This window comes from Eurosta solidaginis, chromosome 5 (assembly GCF_040869045.1).
Source record: "Eurosta solidaginis isolate ZX-2024a chromosome 5, ASM4086904v1, whole genome shotgun sequence".
In the NCBI taxonomy this organism is placed as follows: Eukaryota; Metazoa; Arthropoda; class Insecta; order Diptera; family Tephritidae; genus Eurosta; species Eurosta solidaginis.
The window spans coordinates 256099675-256125187 of NC_090323.1; the positions used below are offsets into that span (position 1 = coordinate 256099675).

Sequence of the window (25513 nt, forward strand, 5' to 3'; positions counted from 1 at the left end):
AAGTTCCATAACGTGGTTCATATCTCTGAAGACTGAAGGCTCGCGATGAGCATACTATCTGGATACTGCCTTCTGGCGTCACATGCTTAAAGGTTACACTGAAAGAAATGGTGCTAGTAAAATCAAAAATCGGTTCTGTTGTTCTTGACTTAACGGGGATTCGGTGAAATATATCGAATTATGGTTAATTCGACCGAGTTCTTTGTCAAGCGAATAAATTAGGTTAGTCATTTCAACAGAAGAGAAATTGTCGCCCTTAAGTTAACAAAATTCTGTAAAATTGACGGATTCCTAATTGAGTCTGATTTTTTTGTTAACTCAACTGATCTCACTGGTTATTTCAAAAGCAATATATGGGCAAATTTCAAAGACAATTTTACGCTCACTGCGTTCTCTATTTTGTACTTATGTATGGTGTGTACTATATGTATGCACATATTTACGTATATATATGGCGGCCGTCGTGGTGCGATGGTAGCGTGCTCCGCCTACCACACCGAAGACACTGGGTCTACACCCCGGGCAACATAAAAATTTTAGAAATAACGTCGGCAAGCACTCCGAGTGTATTTCTGCCATGAAAAGATCTCTGTGAAAATTCATCTGCCTTGCAAATGCCGCAACATATAGTTACTTTCGAACAAAGCTGTCGCAACAACTTTTTTTGTTCATTTGACTACTAAAACGGTCAATTACAAATCAACGATTTGTGCGCAGTTGATTCAACATCTTGTTGCGATGGATAAAAATTATCAGAAATTTCGGTTGAATTGCCCCGTATTTCGGTTGATTTTACCAATCTTTTGTTTTCAGTGTAGATCTCGTCACAAACAGCAGATGTAAGAACTACGAGATGCAGGAAAAAACGGTTGAGCACGTTCTGTATTGGTATCCTGCGCTCGCCAGTTAAGGCTTGCCAAGGGGACGGAGTTGTTCTACAGCGTAACTCCTGGCACCTGATTGGGGATTTTGGTAATTGAGTGGCCAGTTCAACCTAACCTCACCAGGCAAAATATAACTTATTTACCCTTCAAAATTAGCATTGAATTTTTTTCCAAAGCGTGTTTCACATTTTCTTGCATACAAAGGAAGATTTGCCCCCCTCGTATGGAAGAAAAGTTAAAACAACCTTCGGGGAAAACGCGTAAAAAATCAATACGAGTTTCGAGAGACCTTGTACTTTGTATTACTATAATGATTATCTGTATTTAATAAGCGAGACATGCTGATATTGCTATATATAATTTGTTTTAGATTCGCGGGTGCTGAGTATTGAACTCGAAATATCCAACATTTATACTTTATACTAGTGTAAACCTAAACTTTTTTTCTTTAATATCAATAATAAAAACAATGCATAAAGCAATATGAGCATGTATCGCTAACTAAATAAAAATAATAATATTGATATAATAGTGAATAGCAGAAGTACTGCTTATAAAGCAATGCTATAAATTCAATGTTATTAAACTCTAAGAGCGCGCCTATAATTATTCCACACTATTAGGATTAAAAAGCATATAGAATTAGTATGTACCTAAATGGTGAAAAAAAGGAATAGCAACAAAAAAGCAACACTTGGAGACCAATTGCAAAGCGAACAGCGGGGAATTCATATGGCTCAGTAATTAAAGGTATCTGCCTTTACACTAGTATAAAGTATGAATGCTGGAGATTTCGAGTTCAATACTCAGCGCCCGAGAAGCTAGCTGATGAAGAAGTGAAATTCAGAAACATATCCTAGTAACCATCGCCGTTTGTAAACTTTGTAATTTTTCTCTAATATCTATAATTGATTATGATACTAAATAAAAAGTTCGAAATTGTCCTTAAGTTATCTCGAATTTTCGAAAAGTTTTTGAGATTGGTTTGCAAAGCTTCAGTTACAGTATTCATATTTTTTTCTTAAATTACCGAATATAAAAATATTTACTTGTTCACTGTGTATATGAAAGAGGGAAGGAAAGAAGTGGGACGTGGTTAATCGGCTTAGAAGTTGAGTCTCACATATAAGAAATCAACTTAAAAGAATCTTGAGAAAAATTTTCAGATTCTACATTATTAAAATGCCAAATTTAAAAAAAATAAATAAATGTAAGGCGCGATAACCTCCGAAGAGATCTAAGGCCGAGCTTCTCTTCCAATTTGCGTCGTGCTCCTCTTGATTTTCCCTACAAATTGGCCGGACGGGACCTACATGTTTTATGCCGACTCCGAACGGCATCTGCAAAGCAGATGAGTTTTCACTGGGAGCTTTTCATGGCAGAAATACACCCGGAGTGCTTGCCAAACACTGCCGAGGGGCGACCCCGCTTAGAAAAATTTTCTTCTAATTGAAAAATCTTATTTCTAAAATTTTGATGTTGCTCTGCCCGGGAGTTGAACCCAGGGCATACGGTGTGATAGGCGGAGCACGCTACCATCACACCACGGTGGCCGCCAACATTAACAGAAATTTAATTTTTACATCTTTCGATGTAAGCTTTACAAATGCTACTGAATTGAAGGTCAAATAAAAAAACCGTTTAAAAAAGTAGGATATTTTAAGCTTAAATTTAAACTTGAAAAAAATTTTGAAATATAACCACCACATTATATTGTTTTTTTTTTTCTTTATATAACAACTACTGATATAAAAAAAGTATTTTGGTCAGTAGTTTTCGCCTTCCCAACTCTTGCTGCAGTTTAGTGTTATTATCTATTTCGAAATAAAATTTCAAGCAGGATTCATTTATCTATGGATACATGTGTGTTAGTGTAATGTTGCTTTTAGAGTGGCTTTTATGATTTCAAATTAACCAACAATTTGTCCAAGTGGCAATAGAAGTGGTGAAAAGCGTGAAAGGATTTCTGTTGTAAATATTTTAAAAATTTTCATTGTAGGTAATATAGCGCAGACTTTTGTTTTTGTACGTGCAATTATGTGCACATTTAGCCAATTTAAAACACCACATATATACTTACTCCCAAAAAATTGCACTCTATTTATGCAGCAATAAATAAAACTGCCAAATAGAACTAACAAAATTTAAGTACTCTATATACATCTCTGTTTTTTGAAATACGATTTTCTTCTCAAAATGAGGTACAATCGTAAGCAAAAAAAAAAAAAACAGCCGTGAGTATCCAATACTCCTGACATTTGATATGTAAACATAAAGCAGAGCTCGTCGCCCAAGGGTAATTGTTTCGAGTATTTTGAGAAGAGCTTCGTCCGCTTTATATTCGGTATCAACCGAGACCGACATATTAAAGTTTTATTGTCGGCTTATTATCGATAACGAACTACTATCATCGAATTTTCAGTTGTTATGGGATTGTTATCGCCGAATCATAGGCTCCTTATTGATTCTTTATCATCGTCCGGTTTATATTGAAGTTCTATAGGTATGTTTTTCATAAAAAACCAATGAAAAGGCGATAACAAATCGATAACTCGATAATTTTTGAAACAAATCGATAACTTTTCGATAAAAAATACATATTTACATATTGCTAGCACTCTTATAAAAAATCGGTAACTTTAAACAAAAATAGATGATTTTTTGATTACATATTGATAACTTTTCGATAAAAAAATCGCTAATTTTTCCATAATATATCCATAACTTATCGATCAAAACCCGATAACTCATCGATAACCTTTGTAATCAATAGTAAATTTGTAACACATTGATAAAAAACCAAAACACCTGCCACATGAGAAAAAAGATTTATGACCATTTCGGCATTGTAACCATTTGAAATTTAACAATGTGATTGTTTGATATGGTAATAACTTTAATTGACTCTATTACCATTTCAAGTGGTCGTGCGGTTAACTGGCGTTATGGCTTTACCTTGTGTCATCCTTCCTCCAGGCACTGCTTTGTAGTAATCTGATGCCTGGTTATCATTCAACTAAACAGCGCCGACTACGCTCGCTTACACCCTTTTTTGTTGGGTATGTACAATTAGACACACATATTTATATTGCAATGAATAATTGGCGCACAATTAAGCCTAAATGACCCTTGAGCACAAAAAGACCAGACAGGTGTTTCCAAAGTTCAACTAAGCAAATAATTTATTTGAAGGTTAACCAGCAATTAGTCTTTTTAGCTGAAAACCTATTAGGAGACATTAAGTGGTGCAACCAGAGACAAAACTCGTGCCTATCATTTTCTCTATTCAAATTCTATATTTATGTTTATTTGTATAGGTGCGTGTGATTTGAATCGTTTTCCATCTACCCCACAACCTTTCCTTTATAAACGTGAATTTCCATCACGAAAAGCATTTATCAAACGACTCAAGCGCAGTCATTTATATCAATAATACGCCATAATAATTTGTGTCGGTGTTTTTGAAAGGGACATAAGTGCAATTTATTTATCAAAATTTTTTCACGCTCATTTTAAAAATTGGGACTATTGCATACTACATTAGACAATTTTTTGAAAAATTGAGATATGCTCTTTTCAAAAAAACGTACAGCGTTTTATCTCAAACTATGAAAACGTTAAAGATATGACTTGAATATGGCTTTGTTTGGCTTGCAGCTTTCGATTGTACCATTTTTGGCTTTATTATGTAATTGTGAGAGATAAGCGCTTGGTTTTGGCGCATTAATAAGAAATGTTCTTGACAACGAATGCGGGTCGGTCAAGGATATTAGGACTCCAAATGTGAGAAGTGAATATTACATGATTTCAGAGCACATAATAATTCGTAATGTGTCTATATCAAACAGTTTGAGGCAGTAAAAAAGTTGAATATATTTTATTGGGCACTTAAATGTCAGTGTTTGGGCATTGGCTTATAACTCGAAGCCAATCTCACCGTTGTAGGATGTCGTAACACAGAGGACTAACAAAAAAGAGTACAAGTGAGCTGCTCCTTAACTGGACAGCTGCCCCAAACCTAAAATAACAAGGCACTAAATAACAGCGAGAACAAGGTCACCCTTGAAACAGAAGAGCTGAATGGGCAAAGTAAAGCCCTCTCCTGCCGAAAAAATCATGTTTTATAATTTCCTCATCATACCTTTCCTGATATATGGCTCGGTAAACGGGATGACTCTATTCGGCAGAAAAATTCCCACAACGACTTATGGTCCTGTCCGTGATGCCAACGGCAAAAATCGGAGGAGTAAAATGTCGAGCTCTAAGAACTTTACGTAGGCATGAGCGTAGTGCTGCGTTTAAAAGCTCAAAGCTTCGCCGGCAAGTTCATGTTATGCGAATGAACGAAGCCCCGGCTCATAAAGGAGGGAGTGGTGGAGGAAATTGTTTTTGATGCTTCCAACTGACATCAGCTAAAATCGACCAGGCGTTTAGGCGCGAATTAATTACGATGATATTGAGCAAGAAATCCTCGGTCCCCTTGTACTGCTGCCGTGAGCCTATTAGCTAACAATGGAGTCTCTCCAAGGGTGGTACACTGGCTGTACTACTTATCGATAAAAACAGTTTTGTGCCAGGGCATATCGACGAACCTGCTAATTGTCACGCGGGTCACTTAGCCACAGCTAGTACTTACTATTTTCAGTCTGCCTATGAAAAAGTGGGACGCGCTGTGCTGACACCACTTACTGCTGAGTGTTGAGATTCTTCTAGCCAGAACTACTAACGTTCCAAAGAGATTCAAGGTCCATCTCTCAATACATGCTACAAGATACGAAACCATGCAGTGCTGGTCAGAGTACTGAACAAACCCAGTACTGGTACGTCCCGTCCGTGCACCTTGTTTGACTTCTCTTATCATGTTGAGACAACGACCAGTGCTAGTACGTCATGTAAATATACCACCACTTAGGGATGTATTCAGTTTACAACGTATCTTCCATCGCTTTTCTTTGAATGCTATCTACTGAAGGTCATCTCTATATACAGGAATTCGGCTAGGGAAACTATATACTCTCTAGGTAATCATCCACCTTGTGGATTACTACATACACAGTGCTATCCGCCTTGAGCCAAGTATCTTGAACTTATAGTAGCTTCCAAGTACGCAGTCTTCTGTTAATATCGATGTCAAATAATCATTCAAGAGTTTTAAGAACCCATGGCGATGGAAAAGTGCAACTGAAGTCCTTACGCTTCTCATGACATATGTTTAGATAAGACAATTTGATACTAACGGTGTACTCGAATGGAGACTTCAAGTTGAGCTGTATGGGTTTTACGCAGATAAAAACATAGAGGGGCAAAGGCTTCGTTGGCTAGGTCATGTTATGCAAATGAAAGAAGATGCCCGGCTTAGAAAGTGTTTCCATCGGCACTCGTATTCAGAAGAAGTGGAAGAGGGATACCTCTACCGAGTTGGTAAAGACAGGTGGAGGAAGACTTGATTTTTCTTGGTTCTCCGAATAGGCGTCAGTAATCGCGAAATAACTCATGTGGCAGAACCATCGGGACTTTAAAATATTGTCGACTAGCAACACTGCATGCAAAAAATCGCAATCAAGCCAGTTGGAAAGTTTATATCATGTGTTGCATACTAATGGGCGCAATTGTAAAATAGCCCGTGGGCGTGATTGTGGTTATTGGATAACCACATATTGGCATATCTACAGGTTTGGAAATACTAGTTTTAAATTCAGAAGTGAATGAGGAAGAGAAGACACATTGCAATTGGTGGCAGCAGTGACGGATGTGGTTTTGAATGGAATGAAATGCGTAAAACCATGCGCCTAACACTAGACTACTTTTTCCAACTATGCTACACGCATACATACATATGAATGCAATTTTTTTGTTGGTGAGGATTCTTGTTTGCTTTGATTTAACATTCACTTCCTAGTTCAATTGCATACTAAACTGCTAATTATTCGAAGGCGCGGAAAGCTGAAATTTCGCGAGCATATTTTCGCTTGGAGTACATGAAAAGGGATGATAGAAATGGATGGAAGCTTGGAATGCAATAGTTGTTTAGATTTAGATAGTGGATTTTCATGAAGTTGTAAGATTTAGCTTTAACATTTAAGTTTATTCTCACTTTTTATTAGAATGGAAGCCTAAAAGATTAATACCATTGACCCATTAAACTCTATGCTAATGCAGGCTCCACATAATGTTACGTGTCGTACCATTATATAACTCCTACCCGCGAAGAAAAGATCAGTTAAAGCCTGTGGTTTCATCCTAGTGATAAATCAGACACGCTCTATCGTTGTCCGTGTCCTTTCACCAACTCAGGTTCATCAGTGATCCTTAAACCGTGTCGCTGAATACATTGCGGTACCACCAACGTCCCTTGCATAGACAAGCACTTCAACCCTGTCAGCTGACAATATATGCTCTCTAATACACAATTTCAGAGCTGTGTGGTGGCACAGTTCACTTCACTAGCTCCCAGCGTATGAATTCTGGACCACAGAGGCGGCTCTATTCAGTATTCGCGTACACCTCGCTAACACGTTATACTGTTACTTTTTTTAGCTCGAAAGACTTGTGGTTATCTAAAACGACCAGCTTAACGTTACTTTGCAGCCCTCCTGCTTCGCTATAATAATGGTTTTGGTCCAAAGGTTTTTCTTCACATCCGCAGTTCCACCTAAGAGAGCGATCCCCTGTCCCTGTTTATTTGGAATTATGTCTTTAGCTTCGATGTCATATATAACTCCGCTGATCTGTTGATCCTTAGCTATGCACTGTTATTCGGATAGCTGTGAGACGTCCGTCCACATACGTGAACTACAGTACTAGGCGACAAAGTCTATCTCCCACTACGAATCCGACATCGAACTGTGTTTATTTTCATGACCACTCCGGTGAATATCACATTGGTTGATATGTTCTTTGCCATATTTCGTCCATCAGATCTCTAATATGGTGGTGATGTCAGCTTTTGCCTCCAAAGGGACGCCAAGCAGCAAGGCGTTTGCACCAATCCCATTTGGGGAACGGACATTACATGTGCATGCCCTCACGTCATACTCCTTTAACGTTTGTAATGGTCGTCATAAGTAAAGGGTTTTCTTTTTATCTGAGGATTGTTGTGAGTTTTCATTGTAGTGAAGTTTTACGTGGCAGGTCGCAAGTTCAACACACAACCCGCTCAGTGGAGATGAAAGTATAACTTGAACATTTATATAGCGAACCGCTTGATCCAAGACACACACCCGCTTGCAGCCATACCTTGTGGTGCTCAGACGCTGCCGATGAGATCGTTAAACCGATTATGTCGGAGGCTTAGCTGGGTTGTCGCCCCCTCACATTAGCTCACCACTAAACGGATGTTCAATGGCTACCCAGATATTAGTTGGCAGTAGGCGACGGGAAGTATTGAGCTACTTGAGCCGCATGCAAAAGGAATCGTTCTGGCCAATTCCTGGTGAATGTCGGTCAAAAACTTTCCCCACTTGCGTGGTCTTCTATGAACATATGGAAGCTCATAGCTCATAGTAAGCATTCGTTATTGTTAAGAATAGGTTAGGCTGAACTGGCCGGTCCATGAGGACTTCACATATACTGAATAAGTCCATAGTGTTACCAGAAGTTTGTTTTAACGAACAAACTGAAAAACCATATCAAAACCAGGACCTCTGTTATAAAATAACTCCGTCCTCTTGGCAAATACTAGAAGTTTCCTAGGACTTAAGCCACTTGCTGCTTCTACATCTGACAGCTGTATCACTCCTAATAGCTGGAGACTTAGCCTGGCAAGCGCAGGGCAAGAGCACAGATCGACCGTTTCCTCCTCCAGCCCGCAATTCTTATATCTGCTATCACTGACCAAGCCTAAAGGTTCCATTACTGATACCTAGCATAGACTTGACTTGACTTGAGAACTGTCACTTACAGTTCTGTTAAATGAACATTGCATGTTACTGATTACTCAAAACTTGGCAACACTTAACTTGACTTAGAAGTCTGTTGAATTTTGATTTTCTATGTAAGTTCTAAGTGATGTTTACATTTTGAGTTGTCATTTGTTTCTTTCCATGTCATTTTGACATTTTGTCATACAAATTGACATTTATTTAAAAGTAAATTTCAAACCTGATTATGATGCCAAATTGTATGCGCTAAGTGGAGTATAATCTTGGCTAAGTTGCCAAGTTTACGCCAAGTCAAGTCAAGTCTATGCTAACTATCAGTAATGGAGCCTTAAATTAAAGGCATGTGACGCCAGAAGGTCAAGAGTAGTTTTGCGATAAAAATTAATAGAAACGGGAAGCAATCCGATAATGAAAGATTTTTTTATTTATTTCATATTTCATTGGCAACGTAGCCATCCCTGCGCACGACCCTGATATACACTATCCCACCTTTGCAGAAGTAGAAAATAATAATGTTAAATTTCTGTCGGGATCTGGATTAGTCCATTGAATATTTTCTACTTATATGCACCCTGCACTTAACAGTATCTGTCAAACTAAAATGTGTAAAGGTTTGGCAGCCAATGTAAGAAATACAATTTATCGCATGCGAAAAACATTTTAATTCAACCTGGCAATACCAACAATTCGTTGTCCACATTCCACAGGCACACGGTTGCAAAATTGTTTGTTGGTCGAAAAGAAAACGCAAAAAACAACAAAAATAAAGTAGTTGAATTTGTGAAGGCGCTTTGTACGGTTGATTGCTTGCGCGTTGTCAGATTCGTTTCACCATCATTCGAGTGCAAAAATCAGTGAAGAAGGCAAATTAGCCGGTTGTTAATTTGTCTGTTGTGTCATTTTAGTACTCTTCATGTGTGAATTCGTGTACTCAATGTGATAAACAAATAATTAGCAACAAAAATAATCACAAAACAAGGCAAGCAACGTTGCGAAAAACGAGCGACGAACTCGCGCAAACACGTGTGTGTGTGTAGCCAATAAGCGCAAATACAAAATGTTTGTAGGTATTTGAGTGTGCAAATGAATGAAATAAATTGTAAAACAAATAAAATGCATAAATTACAAAATCTATGTATATTTTGTGTTTAAAAGTTAAACAAAACAAATTTTGAAATTTTGATTGCTAATTGTTAAATAGCAATATGCAAAAGCAAAAAGAGCATAAGTGAATAAAGCAAAAATTCCGTCCGTCTCTTTATGTGTATGGAATTGTGCGAGTGAGTAAACATGTGGAGTTTTTCATAGGGAAGACAAAGAAACAAAGCGCAAATTTGTATTGTGTAAATATGTGCGCCGTCTGCTGGAATTACCCAGTTCACCGATTAAATGTTAAAAAGAAAAATTTGTGACAAACAAATTGTAGATACATTCCTAGAAATACACATATAAATACTTTGGTATAATTCATGGGAAATGCCAGCAGTGTATAAAAAGGGAGCCAAATTCAATGCTCTTTATGAAAATATTCCGCTTATCGCTATATTTTTCGTTTTTCTTTATTATTCCATTTGCTATTTTAACTATTCATCGTTATATTCTATACGCGAATGCAAGTGTAAAGTGCAAATGGTAAAAAACCGGTTCGACTACTTAACTACACAGCAACAACAACGAAACACAAATCAGCCATTCCCAGTAGGCAAGAGACAAAATGCAAGATAGCGCGTCGCAGCGTTCGGACTTAGGAATATATTGAATAAGCTATAGCAGCGACAAAGTTTTATGTATTTTGATACTATTTGTTTCGAGACATGTCTACCCGGATTTTTAATATTAGAGCCAGATTTTCCATTAGTGCAGCACGCTTTGACAATAAATATAAATATGAGCTGTTAGAGTGATCCTTCTAGAAACCAAAACTAAATTTTTTATCTTCCCAACGTTTCTAGCTTTTGCACATACAAAATTATTTCTGAAAAGAGAGGAGGCTCCGCCCATGTCTCGGCTCGTGGCCCGCACCTTATTTTATTGTTTATTTACTTTAACTCCCAACTCAAGCCAAAGTTATGAAAAATTCACAGTTTTGTGATTTATTTTTCATCGGGTGATGAAAATGTCTTAATTTTAACAAAAATTAACTTGAGTACTATAAGTATTAATTTTCATGAAAGAACCCGTACACTAATTTCTCTACAAAAATTAAATACAATGTTTTTTTTTATATTTTACCCTAATTGAACATTAAGCCCACTTTGAGATGTCAGATAGCACCAACTCGGAAATGGCGCATTGATTTGATAGGGGCTTATCTTTCAATAAAGATCAAGATTTTCCTTCTTAGTCGTAGATTGGATGTTTTTGATTACTTATGGTATTTCAATAATTTTTCGCCAGGAAGCGAGGCAACAAAACCTCTCGAATAATATCGAATAAGATATTTGATTTTAAAATAAAATATATTTTAAACGTAGTCAGTAAAAAAAAAAAAAAAAAAAAAAAATGGTGATAATAGTGCGTAATTCATATTTCGATATCATAAAATACTTCGTCGACAAATTCCTAGCTCGACTTTGCTATTTCTCTCTCAATAATTAAATTAAGTATCGAGTAAACATCGGCTTACTTACTTAATTGGCCCTTAAACGTTTAAACAGTTTATGGCCATTCAGTGGAATACAACCCTGCTCCGGCTGCCTTTCGAAATCGTATCGACTTCTTTGAAAAATTTAATAAAAATAGCATTAATACCGCTTCAGGTTCGCGCAAAATATAATGCTCTGAACTGAATATAATCAAAATTTGAGTCTTTGTGGCTAACTTGTTAATTGTGTGTTTCGTTTCTATAGTCCTGCATAAGTTTAATTAATTATTGACGGCCTGCCAACGTTATGCGAAAGCACAATCACATTGAAGTTCTGACATGGTTACAGCAAATCACTCCACATTGTACCGCAGCACACTGAATTTATATCCGATCCATACGACTATCAATATCGATACCACTCCCAAAAACGTTTGAAAATCGATGCAGATCTATTGAAGGTAGCTGCTATGCGTGAAAGGGAATCAGGGATTATGTGTGTCGCTGGATCTATCGATTGTCGTTCTCTAAATGTGCGAAGGAAAGATTTTTGGATGTCGCTGGATCTATCGTTTATCATGCATTAATTTTATTAGATAGCTCTCTCGCGACAAATTCAACAATCCATCATAAACGATACATATTTTAAAGCTAGCAGTTCATGTAATTTTCATTAAAGTGTATATTTTTACCATATTATATTTTCAATCATAATAAAAATAAAATAAAAAAATTTTAAGCACTTTCTTTATATAAATGGACAAAAATCAGCGAAACATGTCTCCTTATATAAATACATATTCTGGCTAAACTTTGATTTTTAAAATTTGACATAGAAATTGCAAAAATATTTATTAGAAGTAAAAATATAAAAGTGAAGCGCATATTATTACTTGGATTGGTGAGTTGGTAGGAAAGGAGATATTATTAGTCAATCAATTGCGCTCCACCTTTATATTTTACTTCTCATAAATATTTTTGAAATTTCTATGTCAAAATTTAAAAATCAAAGTTTAGCAAGAATATGTCTAGGAGACATTTTTCGCTGATTTTTGTCCATTTATATGAAGGAAGTCCTTAAAATTTTTTTATTTTATTTTTATTTTCTCCTTTTCGTACATTTTCTCGGTGTCTTAACTTACTTTAAAATCGATCTCAAAACACCAAAATTTCCAAATTTTTATCTAAATATTTTGATCCGTGCGCCACCTAATGGAATTTTTTCTCATATTCTTAATTTTCTCGGCGTCGTATCCTATCTGTGAAATTTTACAATTGTAGCTCAATGCGAACTTACATAAAAATCAATCCCAAAATTCCCTCCGTTTCGTACGATTTTTCTAAATATCCCATCCCGTGCGCCCCCTAGCGAATCTTTTCGTATCGTTCATCGGTTGTCATCGACCTTTGAATTAAGTTTGAAATGTCAAAAGTCTCTAGCTCATAGAGAAGTTACATAAAAGCTTGTTTGAAAATTTTCAAGTTCTCATCTAATTATTTCGATCCGTGCGCCATCTAACGAATTTCTTTCCCTTTTATTGTTGGTATTCTAACCTCTGTGTAAAGTTTCACGTTTGTAGCTCAATGAGACGTTACTTAAAAATCGATTGCAAGATTTGTATGAAAAGCGAACGAACATTCAACCGACCTAATATAAAGAAAGTAAAATGTGACCCGGTCTATGAAAAGGTGGCTTATGACTAAAAAAAAACAACAACTATTAACAGCTGTTTCTCCCAAAAAAAAAAAAAAAAACAGCTGTTTCTCGCAATTTATTTTTTGGGTCATAAGTCACCTTTCCATAGACCGGGTCACAAATATAATTTAATAAAGAAAAAGGTATTATAGAAATATACGTTTTTAAATTTTACGAATACATATATGCTTCATCTTCCATATTTCGAGAGGATTAAATCTAAGAACGTAGTAGGAAATATATTAAATTTTTCGCCTTTAAATGCCGAAATACTTAAGTTCGAACACTGTTCAGCCCTACCCAGTAGACGAGACGGCAAATTTGCTTGCTTTGCTTTTACACAGCTGGACACACAATTCAATACTTCTTTCCATTTCTTGCTGGACTTGTTGGTTTAATTTGTGTTTTCTTTTAGATTTAGCTTTGTGGCCCTAAACCAAAAAGTGAATGGTCAAAAAGTAAAATAACAACAAAACCCAAAAAAAATTCCAACTGCACCCAACAACAAAGCTATGGCTAGATACATGAATTCAAATAAGTTGCAGTGCAAGTGGCGCAAAGCAAATGTATCCAGAAATCTGAAATATAGATTACATATTTTTTTGTATAGATATGTTTTTACATTTCCGTTTTATTCATCAGACGCCATTACATTATATACACAAATGAAATTATAGTTTGCGCCGCCGCTGTTGTGACGTAGTGAATTCACTGCTTTTCCTTTGTCTTTGAATATTGAAAACCTTAAAGAAAGAAGCCGGTATTAAAACTATTCATAAAAAAAACAATTTATAACAAAAAACAATAACATTTTTTAATAAAAGTTTACTTATCACTCTTATATGGCTTTATGCATATACTCGCCTAAAGTAGAATGCTTACAGAGCATATAAAGTTGTTTAGTGTATTCTTAATGATGAGTCTGTTCATCCGTCTGGCGTCGGCAGGTGTTTAATTTTTGTTGTGGAATGTGTAAATGAAAAATGGGGATACATACTACATAAAATATCTCATCATTAAAAGTGACATTTAATGAAAAAATTGGTTTTAAAAGTGTTGCACAAAACTTGTAGTCATATTAAAAATCACCGATTTCGCTGAAAACTCATCAAGAAAAAAAAAATAAATAATAAAAACAAGTAAAGGTGTCTAAGCTCGAATGTAACCGAACATTATATACTCAGCGTGAGCTTCAATTGTACATTTCGTTTCAGATAAATTACTTTTCTGCATAACACGTGGCACCGCCCGTTTAAAAAAGAAATGTCCCCCCATTTCCTCTTACAATAAAACTTGATAAGTGAAATATCATTGATTCAAAACTATTTTTTGCTAACTTATAGCTTATTATTCTAGTCTACGACCCTTTTAAACTTGTTTTATATCTAAGTTGCCGTGGTCTTTAACCGATCCCGTCCATTTTTATTAGAAATACTCTCTACTATAGGTAAAATTTGTGTACCCAATTTTGTTACAATATATAAATTTTTCTTCGAGTTATGGCTCCCGAAACATAGAAAATTGCTTAGTCTTAAAAGGGGAGGTGCCACTCCCATTTTTTTATGTTTGAAGTTTTTCCTATTAATTGTAATAAATCCACTTGGGAAAGGAAATACCATTGATAAAGCTCTTTCTTGAAAAGATATAGCTTATTTTATTCGTCCACTACCCTTTTAAAAATCTTTTATATAAAAATGGGCGTTGTCCTGAACCGATTTCGTTAATTTTCTTCAAAGCATTCCTTATAGTAAAGGCAACATCTCTGCCGAATTTTGTTACGATAGGTTTAACGGTTTTTGATTTATGATTAACAATATTTGTAAAATTGATTTTATCACAAGTGGGGGGTGCCACCCCCATTTTAAAAAAAGAGTCAAGAGTCTCAATATCAGTCCACGTGTCAAATTTCAACATTCTAGGTGTATTATTTACTAAATTATCAGGTTTTTTGTGTTTTCCAAAATTTTATATAAAAGTGGGCGTGGTTATCATCCGATTTCACTCATTTTCAATATCAGTCTATTCTGGGTCCAGATAAGCTAGTTTGCCAAATTTGGTGAAGATATATCAATATTTACTCAAGTTATCGTGCTAACGGACGGACGGACATGGCTCAATAAAATTTTTTTTCGATACTGATGATTTTGATATATGGAAGTCTATATCTATCTCGATTCCTTTATACCTGTACAACCAACCGTTATCCAATCAAAGTTAATACACTCTGTGTGCAAAGCACGCTGAGTATAAAAAAAACTCCCAAATATAAAAAAATCACATTTCTTATTAGCCGGAAGGAAAAAATCTTGCAGTGTTAATGAAATAATTAGTAAATTTCTTCACATTAAAGCTATTATTAAACACAATCTACCATACAAAAAAATAAATTCTAAATTATTCCAATATTGAATTCTTTATTTAGTCAAAAATCATGGTGGAACCACCAGGTGAAGTAAAAACAAGTAAGGAAGGCTAAGTTCGGGTGTAACCGAACATTACATACTCAGTTGAGAGCTATGGAGACAAAATAAGGAAAATCACCATGTAGGAAAATGAACCTAGGGTAACCCTGGAATGTGGTTGTATGGCATGTGTATCAAATGGAAGGTATTAAAAAAAAAAAAAAAAAAAAATGGAAGGTATTAAAGAGTATTTTAAGAGAGAGTAGGCCATAGTTCTATGGATGGACGCCATTTAGGGATATCGCCATAAAGGTGGACCAGGGCTGACTCTAGAATGTGTTTGTACGATATGGGAATCAAATGAAAGGTGTTACTGAGCATTTTAAGAGGGAGTGGGCATCAGGTCTATAGGTGGACGCCTTTTCGAAATGTCCCCATTAGGGTGGGCCAGGGGTGACTCTAGAATGTGTTTGTATGATATGGGTATCAAATGAAAGATGGTAATGAGTATTTTAAAAGGGAGTAATCCTTAGTTCTATAGGTGGACGCCTTTTCGAGATATCGCCATAAAGGTGGACCAAGGGTGACCCTAGAATGTTTGTACGACATGGGTATCAAACGAAAGGTGCTACTGAGCATTTTAAGAGGGAGTGGGCATGAGGTCTATAGGTGGACGCCTTTTCGAGATATCGTCATTAGGGTGGGCCAGGGGTGACTCTAGAATGTGCTTGTACGATATTGGTATCAAACGAAAGGTGTTACTGAGCATTTTAAGAGGGAGTGGGCATTAGGTCTATAGGTGGACGCCTTTTCGAGATATCGCTATTAGGGTGAGCCAGGAGTGACTCTAGAATGTTTGTACGATATGGGTATCAAACGAAAGGTGTTACTGAGCATTTTAAGAGGGAGTGGGCATTAGGTCTATAGGTGGACGCCTTTTCGAGATATCGCCATAAAGGTGGACCAAGGGTGACTCTAGAATGTTTGTACGATATGGGTATCAAACGAAAGGTGTTACTGAGCATTTTAAGAGGGAGTGGGCATTAGGTCTATAGGTGGACGCCTTTTCGAGATATCGCCATTAGGGTGGGCCAGTGGTGACTCTAGAATGTTTGTACGATATGGGTATCAAACGAAAGGTGTTACTGAGCATTTTAAGAGGGAGTGGGCATTAGGTCTATAGGTGGACGCCTTTTCGAGATATCGCCATTAGGGTGGGCCAGTGGTGACTCTAGAATGTTTGTACGATATGGGTATCAAACGAAAGGTGTTACTGAGCATTTTAAGAGGGAGTGGGCATTAGGTCTATAGGTGGACGCCTTTTCGAGATATGGCCATTAGGGTGGGCCAGGGTGACTCTAGAATGTGTTTGTACGATATGGGTATCAAATGAAAGGTGGTAATGAGTATTTTAAAAGGGAGTAATCCTTACTTCTATAGGTGGACGCCTTTTCGAGATATCGCCATAAAGGTGGACCAAGGGTAACTCTAGAATGTTTGTACGATATGGGTATCAAACGAAAGGTGTTACTGAGCATTTTAAGAGGGAGTGGGCATTAGGTCTATAGGTGGACGCCTTTTCGAGATATCGCCATTAGGGTGGGCCAGGGTGACTCTAGAATGTGTTTGTACGATATGGATATCAAATTAAAAGTATTAATGGGGGTTGTAAAAGCGAGTGGCCCTTAGATGTATATGTGAAGGCGTTCTCGCGATATCGACCAAAATGTGGACCAGGTGATCCAGAAAATCATCTGTCGGGTACTGCTAATTTATTTATATATGCAATAACACTAACAGTATTCCTGCCAAGATTCCAAGGGCTGTTGATTTCGCCTTGTAGAACTTTTTCATTTTCTTCTACTTAATATGGTAGGTGTCACACCCATTTTACAAAGTTTTTTCCAAAGTTATATTTTGCGTCAATAAACCAATCCAGTTACCATGTTTCATCCCTTTTTTCGTAGTTGGTATAGAATTATGGCATTCTTTTCATTTTTCGTAATTTTCGATATCGATAAAGTGGGCGTGGTTATGGTCGGATTTCGGCCATTTTTTATACCAAGATAAAGTGAGTTCAGATAAGTACGTGGGCTAAATTTAGTAAAGATATATTGGTTTTTGCTCAAGTTATTGTGTTAACGGCCGAGCGGAAGGACAGACGGTGGACTGTGTATAAAAACTGGGCGTGGCTTCAACCGATTTCGCCCATTTTCGCAGTGAACAGTTATCGTCATAGAGTCTATGACTACCAAATTTGAGAAGGATTGGTAAATTTTTGTTCGACTTATGGCATTAAAATTATTCTAGACAAACTAAATGAAAATGGGCGGAGCCACGCCCATTTTGAAATTTTCTTTTATTTTTGTATTTTGTTGCATCATATCATTACTGGAGTTGAATTTTGACTTAATTTACTTATATATAGTAAAGATATTAAATTTTTTGTTAAAATTTGAATTAAAAAAAATTTTTTTTTAAAAAGTGGGCGTGTTCTTCATCCAATTTTGCTAATTTTTATTTAGCATATATATAGTAATAGTAGTAACGTTCCTGCCAAATTTGATCATGATATCTTCAACGACTGCCAAATTACAGCTTGCAAAACTTTTAAATTACCTTCTTGTAAAAGTGGGCGGTGCCACGCCCATTGTCCAAAATCTGACTAATTTTCTATTCTGCGTCATAACGTCAACCCATCTACTAAGTTTCATCGCTTTAACCGCCTTTGGCAATGAATTATCGCATTTTTTCGGTTTTTCGAAATTTTCGATATCGAAAAAGTGGGCGTGGTTATAGTCCGATATCGTTCATTTTAAATAGCGATCTGAGATGAGTGCTCAGGAACCTACACACCAAATTTCATCAAGATACCTCAAAATTTACTCAAGTTATCGTGTTAACGGACGGACGGACGGACGGACGGACGGACATGGCTCAATCAAATTTTTTTTCGATCCTGATTATTTTGATATATGGAAGTCTATATCTATCTCGATTCCTTTATATATGTACAACCAACCGTTATCCAATCAAACTTAATATACTCTGTGAGCTCTGCTCAACTGAGTATAAAAAGACAGAAGATGTACGCTATCTGTAACGCTTCGAATGTATTCTCAACGACCAGAAGAGGGTAACATTTTTACCTGCTTTGAAAAAATAGGAGTAGAAAAATAAATGCTTTGCTACGAAAGCCATTACAGAAATTGTTTTTTTCAGCATATCAGTGCCACATAACGCCAATGCAGAAGGGATATATAGGACCAGTGCGAGTTTACATTACTTTTGGCATCGAATAAAAATAGAAAATAAATAAAGTTGGCCACTTAAACTGCGATGAGCAGTAAAATTCATTCGATGACTGACTTCAACTTCAACTGCAGTTGAAACTTTAATCGAAAAACCCGACATAAAAGGGAGAGGTGTTATCAATTATTTAGTTGAGCTGTAGTAACTCTGCGTGGATATTGCCATCAGCTCTATTGATGTGTAGTTGAGAGTCGGAACTAAAACATGTGCCCTTCTAATAAGCATATTATACAAACTTGATCAGAAGATCCCCCAAAACTACTGATAGTTGCATTCATGATATATTACTAATGTTACCAAGTTATTAAGTACTAAAATATATCAGGGGATAAACTAGCCCCCCGGCAGGCGGCCTAGAACCAGAAGCTGCTGATCCGATCGAGCCGGATTTATATATTCTAAATTACAGTACATAACTGTAACATTCCTCTTACCTCAGCGGTAACTATTTGTAACTATATTTAGAATTCCATTTTTTAGCGAAGTTTTTACTTATGTAAATAATATGTAATAAGACGGTTTTGGTGTACTTGTAGGAAAGACACGAAACATTCCTCGAAATTTTAGTAGCGCTGCACAGGGGAAATCCTTGGTTGGATTGACGTGAATACAAATAGTTTCTTATAACAAAGACCTGTTTAAATTTTTTTGGAACAAATTAAATATACATATGTATATGGAGGTAATAGTTTAGCACGGCCTTACTTATGGAAGCCAACACCAAAGATACCCAAATGATGAATCACTGAATTTAATGCAGTAAAGGCCATCGATATTCACCTACTAGTTTATGTGAAAAAAGTACTATAACTATCATATTTTACTTTTGAAAAATGCGAAAAATAAAATTTTTTTCTGGACAACATTGTTGAAAAATTATCAGATAGCCGAATGACGAATGACGAAAAATTAATTAATCCATCACACAAAACTGTGATAAGCCGAATTTCTGAGTGAAATTGGTATTAGACAACTTGTTGGAAGCATAAAAAACGTATCAAAAAATGTTTTTCCAATTAATTCACATGTCCATATGTATGTATGTACACGCATACCTATGTACATTTGTTATATGAGCTTAGTATAAGGCAAAACTCGTATACGGCCATTTATTGTGCAAAATATTTATGGACTTTTGTGCGCGCTTATCTAATCTTATCAAAAATTAACTGTATTTAGAGCATATCAATTTATGTCATGCAAAACTTATAAGCGTACACATACACAAAAATACTAAAAAAAAAAACAAGTAAGGAAAGCTAAGTTCGGGTGTATCCGAACATTACATACTCAGCTGAGGGCTTTGGAGACAAATGTTGGAGTTGAATATGGACATAATTTACTTATATACTGTAAAGCTATGAAATTTTTTGTAAAAGTTTGACTTAAAGATTTTTTTTAAAGTGGGCGTGGTCGTCATCCGATTTTGCTAATTTTTATTTAGAACACATATAGTAATAGGAGTAACATTCTTGTCAAATTCCATCATGATATCTTCAACGATTGCCAGATTATAGCTTGCAAAATTTTTAAATTACCTTCTTTTAAAAGTGGGCGGTGCCACGCCAATTGTCCAAAATTTTACTAATTTTCTATTCTGCGTCATAAGGTCAACCCACCTACCAAGTTTCATCGCTTTGTCCGTCTTTGGTAATGAATTATCGTACTTTTTTGGTTTTTCGAAATTTTCGATATCGAAAAGGTGGGCATGGTCATAGTCCGATTTCGTACATTTTAAATAGCGATCTGAGGTGAGCAAATTTCATTAAGATACCCCAAAATTTACTCAAGTTATCGTGTTTACGGATAGACGGACGGACGGACGGACGGACATGGCTAAATGTGAGTTTATGCCGTTACGGGGTACCGTTATGCGAACAAAAGTAATATACTTGCACTTTGCTAAAATTTATTGGGCTACATAAAAAAAAAAATTCAGAGAACTCCAATTAAAAAGTTCGAAATATTCGTAAAATTTTCTCGAATTTTTTCGAAAACGTTTTTGAGATTGGTGAATTGAAATTTTGCAGCAGTTACAAAAATCATGGCTTAATTATATGGTTGGCTCATATCATCAGCTGATTGTTTTTTCTTCATTTCACGTGCATAGGGATTGTCAAAAGGAGACGACAAATATTGTAAAGACAACCAACACATTGACAATTATTTACTGCCGTGGTGGTCAATTTATTATTAAAAAATAGTTTCACATCAGTTTAAGTTATTGTTTTTAATAAATACATCTAATTTAGCGGATTTTTTCCACAACACACAAGAATTGCAAAGTTTTATGTGTTCTCTCTATTTCATTCGCCTAACACCAACTCGCAGATTTTGATAATCTGAACAAAAGTATGTTGTTGCTGTAGCGATGAGCCCACCATATAGTTGAACCGTGTCGAAAATAAAGAAAACGATTTAATTAACGAAATTACGGAAATCACTGCTATTTTTCTGTTCGCTGCTGAATATAAAGAAAAAAAAAATATAAATAAAAATTCAAATAAATAAAAGTTAACAAAGATACTCAGAAACTATAAGTAGGTACTCTTGCGTCAATTAATAGTAAACAAAAAAGATCATAAAATAGTAAAAAATAATAAGGGAGTTCAGAATTTTATGCAAATGGTTGAGCATTACAAACTTGTGTAGCATACTTTTTACAATATACTAACAAAATACTCGGCTATGCAAATACGTAACGTCAAAAACCGTAGTTTATTTTCTCAATTTTGAAAGCAAATCAACAACTGTCAAAATAAAACAAAATATGCTATAGCAACGTTTGCAACAGCAATACAAAAAATTCTGAGCTGCCCTCATGTAAATATTTTACCGGTAAACAGAGGCGCAAACAAAATTAATTTTACGCCCTTTATTACTACTTTTTTTTGGCAAATCATAAAAGAGAATTAAAATTTGACCCATTTCACAAATTGAACTAAATACTTGCAAAAAATCGAGGCTTAAAACAAACAATTGGCGTTTAAAACACTCGAGAGCTTTATGGAGCTTCGGAAAACTATTTGGCGATCGTGTGAGCTCAGCGACAGAGATTCAGTGAAGCCAGTCAATTATAGCTTGTACTTCAAGCAATAAACATCGTTGGCATCGGAAGCTCTGCACCACGGAATTGCGCACCACTGGCTTAAAACATTAACAAGAAAATGCTGTTGTTGTAACTGAAAATCACTCCGAAGTTTTAATGAATACGGCAAGCTCCGGTACTGGCACCTTATGGAACGAGCAACCCAGAACCTTAGGGACCATTACTACCGCGATAATATTCTAATAACCCGATGCTATAACGAATGCCTCATGCAAAACTCGTATACCTAAATAAGCCTGAAAGCATGTCTTTGAAAGTCGTCTGCTAAAAATAGTTTACCGGCCTCATTCATGTGGCAATCCACTCATTTAACACTAGCTTATTTAAAGTGATTCCAGAGGTTGATCTCAACTTTGTTATTATTAGGGCGTATACCTGGCGCGAGACCGGTAACCATTGATTATAAAGTTTGGCCCTTATTTCATAGTTCTAACCTCATTCATAACTAATTGTGCTTCCACGAAGTGTGGATTGAGAACTCTGCACTCTATACTACTTAATATCCGATTCTTTTTTCAATAAGTATCCCTCTTCCTGTCCCTTCATATATATCTCCCACCATCTTTGAAGTACTTTCTTCGGTTATTTCTTTCTTCAGATGTATGCTTCACTATTGTCTCGTTCTCTCTTTTTCTTTTTTTATTGCTCCTCGGTCTACCCCTCTCTACGGCTACTTATCACCGTCTGTTGTATTGTTTTCTTCTTGATATCTCGTTTTTTCCCCTGGGCCTCTTGGCCCCCCCCCCCCCTCCCCCCTCTCTCCTTCGAACTGTCTTCTTTAAATGTCTCTTAATTCTTCAGTATGGAAAACAAATTTCACCAACGAAAGCATTTTCATATTCCCTCTTTTCAGCATGATTTCTCTAAGCAATATCTAACCCCACCATCTTCTTCCTAACTAAACAAAAACACCCTTCATATATTGTTAAAATTCATTCTACTTTAGATTAACTTTTCTATTAACGAATATTGCTCCAAGTAAACTTGCTTTTCATAACATCTGCTAATCTACGCTTTACGTCCAAAGTCTAGACATTATGAGCTTACATTTATTTCAATTACTTAAGCGCGTTTACACTCTCTGACCACCTCTTGAGGCTTTCACCTCACAGTAAAGTAAACTTCAATTGAATAGAAAATGATGTGCAACCCTTAATCTGAGCGTTTGCTTACTTTTCAACATTTCCTTCTAATTTGTGTACGCGCAATTGAAAAATTGAATATCGCAATTTTTTCCCTAACCACCACCCGCCCAATGCACAAGTATTTATTTTTTCTTCTCGCCAGCATACCTCCAGCATCTTTATGTTGCCTTATGTTACGACGTTGTATGCATTTAAACAATGCTTGCTGTTGCTTATGTTGCTTTAAATTTGCAATATGTTACAATTGTGTGTGTATGTATATTGTTGTTGTTGCTGCTTTACTGAACCAATAAATGTCATTGGACTTTGGAATACTGCTTCAATGCCACTCCCACTCCACACCAAACATCCCAAGTTTATGCATAAAACATGCTTCATATGCTCGTTGTTCCCCCTCTAGTCAAAAAATTGCTTTCCAAGTGAACATGTGCTACCTTTGCTACAATTGCTTTGTGCGCCAACCTCTTATTGCCACTTATCGCTCGTGCCGCTCATCCGTTCACCTCACCCTTCTCCTTCCGGCCGACTGCCCTTCCTGTGGCGATTTGCTATTCCATACTCGTCCTTATGCCTTTTTTGTCTTTTACCTTTGTCGTTGTATATTTTACTTATGCGTCTGCCGTTCCTTAACTTTTTCATTGATTCGTTAGGTCGTTGTCATTGCCTTTGTTGTCTTTTATATGTTATATGAATATATGTATATTTGTTGCACATGCTCACTTAAATATTTACGGTATGTGGCATGCAACACACAAATGGTATTTGTATTTTATATCACATCACAAAATTCTTTTGACTTCTTTATGCTTTTCATGTTGTTGTTTTTTTTCTACATCTTCTTCGTACTTTGTTCCCGCTTCTGGTGTTTGCTTGTGTATTGTAATTTTGCAAATCGATTCAGAGGCAGTCGAAGAATTTGCTAAGTGTGTGCGATATTTCTTATCATCTAAGCCATACAAGATAAAATTTATAATTTGCAACAAATTTATTTTCCATAAGATAGAGGATGAGCTCCTCTAATTTATGTCTAGACTTTCACTTTTTCCGTATTAGGTGGAGGGAAATATGCTTTTGCACAATCTGTAACAGGCTATTAACGATAGTTACCCAGATTCAAATTAAGACGTTTCTTCCTAGTGAAAACCGTAGGAGTAAGAAGGATTTTCCGAAGCTGGTCTTCTTTTCATGAATTGGGCCCGATTAGAAGGCCTCACCTTTCTGCTTCTGAAATAATAGCTCTTTGTAGATGGACGTGAAAGTAGCGAAGCATCTTCGGCAAATCCAAAAACTAATAGGTCAAAATTATGTCGCAAATTACGAGAGTGCTTCATGTGAACTTAGCACCACAAAAAAAAAAAAAAAAGACTTAGAAAAGCGCAGCAAATTTTTTTTCTTTGCAACTTATTAGCAAATAATTTGTGAGAAAAAACCAACCTATTAATTTTTTTCATCCGCGAAGCTCGCTAACTTCTCGTTAATTTTTGGAGGCAATTCGCTTCAAACGCATCACAAATGCGTCTTTGTAAGGCGTTGCCTATTCGCTTCCCCAAGCAGCAGCTACTTTCCTTACCACCATTCTAATCCGCTTCTCCAGAACTAGCGCAGGATTCTTAATCAGTGGAACGCTGGGAGGATGTGCATTGCTCCTGCTTAGACGATGCTTTTCAATGTGTTAGCAAAAGACTTATATCATCGGCGCTATAACAGAGTTCTAAAAACTACTTACCTCAGAATTGAATTGAATTTACTTTGAGATATGGAGTTTTCGAAGCGCATTTTCAATTGCTTGCGGAGAGGACGTCTTCTGGTCGACAGCCTAGAAGGGTACATTCTTGGAATTTTCATACTTACAAACCAATCATTTTGTTAATGACAGACGACGAAATAACGCAAATATAACGTAGAAATTAAGAAGCGAGCATGACTGTTGTTCGTTTGTGCGCGTTGCTTTACTAGTTCGTATGCAGCTTTGTTCGTAAATATGCGCACAAACGAAACGTTAATTCGCTCCCGTGTGGTAATGACTAATATTCTTAAAATCAGCTCTGCGAAACATGCTGCAAACGTACCTCTTCAGGATCTGTAAAAGGAAAACGGCGTGGGCTTTCCTTTATCTCAGGAGATCTAGTTAAGCACTATCTATTCATAGTGCACTTATTATACCCTTCGGTAGTCAGGTACTTGGTATATCGGCTTTGTTGGACACCAATGGATAGGAGTTCACGCCTGCCACCTAAGATGCAGCTACCGACTGTAATGTTTATAACAGTAGCACACTTGCCCACCCTTACAACATCCCTTGAACTCGTATAATAACTTTTCTCTATCGACTTGTTGTTTAATCTCCAAATTTTCTGAATTGGAAGGCGGAGCTGAACTCTTGGAAGGGCACAAAAATCGAGCACTCATAAATTACAAAACTTTCGTTTGCCAGATTGGACTTTTTTTTTTTTTTGTTTATTTATTTTATAATGTTTATGTGAGAAAGGAATGGGAGAACG

The 25513-nt window shown here is 36.3% G+C and overlaps 1 protein-coding gene across 12 annotated transcripts in view; it reads left to right on the top strand.

The window, feature by feature from the left end:
- The window catches only part of LOC137253296 (phosphatase and actin regulator 1-like), a 763209-nt gene that overhangs the window by 194095 nt on the left and 543601 nt on the right, over window positions 1–25513 (top strand). For 2 of the 12 annotated variants that reach the window (XM_067789970.1, XM_067789974.1), the window contains exon 1: window positions 9547–9827. The exons of 7 other annotated variants lie outside the window; for them this stretch is intronic. The gene's annotated coding sequence lies outside the window, so the exon portion shown is untranslated. 3 more of the 12 variants (XM_067789971.1, XM_067789973.1, XM_067789972.1) reach the window with 3 other exon arrangements.